The sequence below is a fragment of the Procambarus clarkii genome, chromosome 85 (assembly GCF_040958095.1).
Source record: "Procambarus clarkii isolate CNS0578487 chromosome 85, FALCON_Pclarkii_2.0, whole genome shotgun sequence".
In the NCBI taxonomy this organism is placed as follows: domain Eukaryota; kingdom Metazoa; phylum Arthropoda; class Malacostraca; order Decapoda; family Cambaridae; genus Procambarus; species Procambarus clarkii.
In genome coordinates this window covers 18901775-18907798 of record NC_091234.1, presented here as the reverse complement: position 1 = coordinate 18907798, position 6024 = coordinate 18901775, and positions in this window count along the sequence as shown.

The window sequence follows — 6024 nt, the reverse complement described above, 5'->3', positions numbered from 1 at the left end:
CTCTCTCTCTCTCTCTCTCTCTCTCTCTCTCTCTCTCTCTCTCTCTCTCTCTCTCTCTCTCTCTCTCTCTCTCTCTCTCTCTCTCTCTCTCTCTCTCTCTCTCTCTCTCTTTCTCTCTCTCTCTCTCTCTCTCTCACTCTCTCACACTCACTCTCACTCTCACATGAATTCACACTCGTGTGAATTTCACTTTTTCATGACCTGACCTGGCAAAGACCTGACATTTAGTGAACATAACCGAGCAAATATAGCGGCGACGGCCAGGACAATGATAGGATGGATTATGAGAACGTTCACATCCAGAGACCCCACAGCACTGCTAATATTATTTAAATCACTGGTGCTGTCCCGTCTTGAGTATTGCTCAGTACTCACTACTCTCAGAGCGGGAAAGATGCCTGAATTAGAGGGAATACAGAGAACATATACGGCACGCATAGACACGATAAAACACCTAAATTATTGGGATCGTCTCAAAGCTCTCCAAATATACTCACTAGAAAGAAAACGAGAGAGATATCAAATAATATATACATGGAAGATACTGGAGGGACAGGTCCCAAATTTACACAGTAGAATAACAACATACTGGAGATAAAGATACGGAAGGGCATGTAGAATAGAACCAGTGAGGAGTAGAGGTGCCATAGTCACAATCAGAGAACACTGAACATCAGAGGTGCCATAGTCACAATCAGAGAACACTGAACATCAGAGGTGCCATAGTCACAATCAGAGAACACTGAACATCAGCGGTGCCATAGTCACAATCAGAGAACACTGAACATCAGAGGTGCCATAGTCACAATCAGAGAACACTGAACATCAGAGGTGCCATAGTCACAATCAGAGAACACTGAACATCAGAGGTGCCATAGTCACAATCAGAGAACACTGAACATCAGAGGTGCCATAGTCACAATCAGAGAACACTGAACACCAGAGGTGCCATAGTCACAATCAGAGAACACAGAACACCAGAGGTGCCATAGTCACAATCAGAGAACACTGAACATCAGAGGTGTCATAGTCACAATCAGAGAACACTGAACATCAGAGGTGCCATACTCACAATCAGAGAACACTGAACATCAGAGGTGCCATAGTCACAATCAGAGAACACTGAACATCAGAGGTGCCATAGTCACAATCAGAGAACACTGAACATCAGAGGTGCCATAGTCACAATCAGAGAACACTGAACACCAGAGGTGCCATAGTCACAATCAGAGAACACTGAACACCAGAGGTCCACAGCTGTTCAACACCCTCCCAGCAAGCATTACAAATATTGCCGGAACAAAGGTGGATGTCTTCAAGAAGTTCTTGGACAGATTCTTGCAAGAAGTGCCGGACCAACCAGGCTGTAGTGGACATGTGGGCCTGCGGGCCGCTCCACGCAACAGCCTGTTGGACCAAGCTCTCACAAGCCTGGCCTCAGGCCCGGCTCTGGTAGTAGAACAACTCCAGAAACACACTACAGGTATGCTCCAGGCATGCCTCCCTCTCTGCTTGCTAGTAGAGCCGCGGCCAAGACCGGAGCTCCAGATGCCATCTTGTATAACAAAACTTAGTGATTGATGCCGTAATTATGGAGGAGCCGGTCACTAGACGAGGGTAAATACGGGCCAGGATGGTGGGGCCCAGGATGGTGGGGCCCAGGATGGTGGGGGGGGGGGGAGGGTGAAGAGGTGCAGCAGGAGGAGGAGGATGAAGATGGTCACAAGGGATCGATAAAGATGGGATAATTTAGAACAATTAGATATGAACATACAGTTTAAACAACAAACCCACATGAGCTGTAATGAGGATTCGAACCGTTGCTCTGGGTGTTCCCAGATACACGCTCTAGTCGACTGCGCCACGACATAGTCAAAAGAATCGCATCCTGGGAGACTACTGAATCCACAAGGATCCCGAGGCTTCCTCGGAAGCCTAACCGGGGTTTCACTCCCCCCACCCCCCCTGCACTCAGGCTCTGTCGTCCAGTAGTTCTGACAGAGAACTACTGGACGTATTTCTCTAACATATAGATATCGGTGTTGTATCGGTGTTGTATCAGTGTTGTATCAGTATTGCTTCAGTGTTGTATCAGTATTGCATCAGTGTTGTATCGGTGTTGCATCAGTGTTGTATCGTTGTTGTATCGGTGTTTATCAGTGATGCATCAGTGTTGTATTAGTGTTGTATCAGAGAAGAAATCCACAGGTGCCGTGATGAGGGTTCGAACCTATGTTCCTCTGGATTTGTTCACTAAAGCCTCACAATAATGTGATTTCTGAGAACATACAGTTTATTGACCCAGTACTGCCAACAGCTGTATTGATGACCTGTAAGGGCTTAACTGATGACCTGTAAGGGCTTAATTGATGACCTGTAAGGGCTTAATTGATGACCTGTAAGGTCTTAATTGATGACTTATAAGGGCTTAATTGATGCCCCTATAAGGGCTTAACTGATGACCTGTAAGGGCTTAATTGATGACCTGTAAGGGCTTAATTGATGACCTGTAAGGGCTTAACTGATGACCTGTAAAGGCTTAATTGATGACCTGTAAGGCTTAATTGATGACCTGTAAGGGCTTAATTGATGACCTGTAAGGCTTAATTGATGACCTGTAAGGGCTTAATTGATGACCTGTAAGGGCTTAATTGATGACCTGTAAGGGCTTAATTGATGACCTGTCAGAGCTTAATTGATGACCTGTAAGGCTTAATTGATGACCTGTAAGGGCTTAATTGATGACCAGTAAGACCTTAATTGATGACCTGTAAGGGCTTAATTGATGACCTGTAAGGGCTTAATTGATGACCTGTAAGGGCTTAACTGATGACCTGTAAGGGCTTAATTGATGACCTGTAAGGCTTAATTGATGACCTGTAAGGGCTTAATTGATGACCTGTAAGGGCTTAATTGATGACCTGTCAGAGCTTAATTGATGACCTGTAAGGCTTAATTGATGACCTGTAAGGGCTTAATTGATGACCAGTAAGACCTTAATTGATGACCTGTAAGGGCTTAATTGATGACCTGTAAGGCTTAATTGATGACCTGTAAGGGCTTAATTGATGACCAGTAAGACCTTAATTGATGACCTGTAAGGGCTTAATTGATGACCTGTAAGGGCCTAAATGTCTCCTAAGTTCACCTGGCGTCGTTCTTCACTCACAATTAGGGATCCCGGGTTCGATACCCGGACGGGACAGATATGCCGTTAGAGGAAGATGGAGGGAAGGAGTGGGTGAGTGATGGAGGGAGGGAGTGAGGGAGGGAGTGAGTGATGGAGGGAGGGAGAGAGGGAGGGAGGGAGGGAGTGAGGGAGGGAGGGAGTGAGGGAGGGAGGGAGTGAGGGAGGGAGGGAGGGAGGGATAGAGAGAGAGAGAGGGAGGGAGGGAGTGAGGGAGGGAGGGATAGAGAGAGAGAGAGGGAGGGAGGGAGTGAGGGAGAGAGGGAGGGAGGGAGTGAGGGAGTGAGGGAGGGAGGTAGGGAGTGAGGGAGGGAGGTAGGGAGGGAGGTAGGGAGTGAGGGAGGGAGGGAGGGAGATGAAAGGTAGGGGGGTAGGGGGGGGGGAGGTATAATGAGGCATTATATACTAAACAATTATGTTGTAGAACTGAGCTGCCAAGCTTGCTGATGGTGTATCGATTCCCTCTCTTCCTGGAGCTGTCTGCTGGTGGTACAGTGGTGGTACAGTGGTGGTGGTACAGTGCTGGTGGTACAGTGCTGGTGGTACAGTGGGGGTGGTGGTACGGCGGTGGTGTTACAGTGCTGGTGGTACAGTGGTGGTGGTACAGTGGTGGTGTTACAGTGGTGGTGGTACAGTGGTGGTGGTACAGTGGTGGTGGTACAGTGCTGGTGGTACAGTGGTGGTGGTACAGTGGTGGTGGTACAGTGGTGGTGGTACAGTGGTGGTGTTACAGTGGTGGTGGTACAGTGGTGGTGGTACAGTGGTGGTGTTACAGTGGTGGTGGTACAGTGGTGGTGGTACAGTGGTGGTGGTACAGTGGTGGTGGTACAGTGGTGGTGTTACAGTGGTGGTGGTACAGTGGGGGTGGTACAGTGGTGGTGGTACAGTGGTGGTGGTACAGTGGTGGTGGTACAGTGGGGGTGGTACAGTGGTGGTGGTACAGTGGTGGTGGTACAGTGGTGGTGGTACAGTGGTAGGTGGTACAGTGGTGGTGGTACAGTGGGGGTGGTACAGTGGTGGTGGTACAGTGGTGGTGGTACAGTGGTGGTGGTACAGTGGTGGTGGTACAGTGGTGGTGGTACAGTGGTGGTGGTACAGTGGGGGTGGTACAGTGGTGGTGGTACAGTGGGGGTGGTACAGTGGTGGTGGTACAGTGGTGGTGGTGGTACGGCGGTGGTGTTACAGTGGTGGTGGTACAGTGGTAGGTGGTACAGTGGTGGTGGTACAGTGCTGGTGGTACAGTGGTGGTGGTGGTACGGCGGTGGTGTTACAGTGGTAGGTGGTACAGTGGGGGTGGTACAGTGGTAGGTGGTACAGTGGTGGTGGTACAGTGGTGGTGTTACAGTGGGGGTGGTAGAGTGGTGGTGTTACAGTGGGGGTGGTACAGGGGTAGGTGGTACAGTGGGGGTGGTACAGTGGTAGGTGGTACAGTGGTGGTGGTACAGTGGTAGGTGGTACAGTGGTGGTGGTACGGTGGTGGTGGTGGTACAGTGGTGGTGGTGGTAAAGTGGTGGTGGTACAGTGCTGGTGGTACAGTTGTGGTACAGTGGTGGTGGTACAGTGGTGGTGGTGGTACAGTGGTGGTGGTACAGTGGTGGTGGTACAGTGGTGGTGTTACAGTGGGGGTGGTACAGTGGTGGTGGTACAGTGGGGGTGGTACAGTGGTAGGTGGTACAGTGGTGGTGGTACAGTGGTAGGTGGTACAGTGGTGGTGGTACAGTGGTGGTGGTACAGTGATAGGTGGTACAGTGGTGGTGGTACAGTGGTGGTGTTACAGTGGGGGTGGTACAGTGGTGGTGTTACAGTTGGGGTGGTACAGTGGTGGTGGTACAGTGGTGGGTGGTACAGTTGTGGTGGTACAGTGGTGGTGGTACAGTGGTGGTGGTGGTACAGTGGTGGTGGTACAGTGGTGGGTGGTACAGTGGTGGTGGTACAGTGGTGGTGGTACAGTGGTGGTGGTACAGTGGTGGGTGGTACAGTGGTGGTGGTACAGTGGTGGGTGGTACAGTTTTGGTGGTACAGTGGTGGCGGTACAATAGTGGTGGTACAGTGGTGGTGGTACAGTGGTGGTGGTACAGTGGTGGTGGTACAGTGGTGGGTGGTACAGTGGTGGTACAGTGGTGGGTGGTACAATGGTGGGTGGTACAGTGGTGGGTGGTACAGTGGTGGTGGTACAGTGGTGGTGGTACAGTGGTGGTGGTACAGTGGTGGTGGTGGTACAGTGGTGGTGGTACAGTGGTGGTGGTACAGTGGTGGTGGTACAGTGGTGGTGATACAGTGGTGGTACAGTGGTGGTGGTACAGTGGTGGTGGTGGTACAGTGGTGGTGGTACAGTGGTGGGTGGTACAGTGGTGGGTGGTACAGTGGTGGTGGTACAATAGTGGTGGTACAGTGGTGGTGGTACAGTGGTGGTACAGTGGTGGGTGGTACAGTGGTGGGTGGTACAGTGGTGGGTGGTACAGTGGTGGTGGTACAGTGGTGGTACAGTGGTGGTGGTACAGTGGTGGTACAATAGTGGTGGTACAGTAGTGGTACAGTGGTGGTTGTACAAGGTATGTCACTGGTGGCGGTACAATAGTGGGAGGTACAGTAGTTGTACAGTGGTGGGTGGTACAAGAGATGTCACTAGTGGCGGTACAGTAGTGGGAGGTACAGTAGTGGTACAGTGGTGGCGGTACAGTCTCCAGTTAGGAAGCAGCTCTGAGGAACGAGTGGGCGACATTCTTGCGGTAATTAGATCTGTAATTGCATATTAGTAGTTCCATCTGTCTCAAGTAGTCGCTGACCCAATTAAGGAGGCACTTCTTATACCCAGGTCTTCCACCCATCCCCACCTG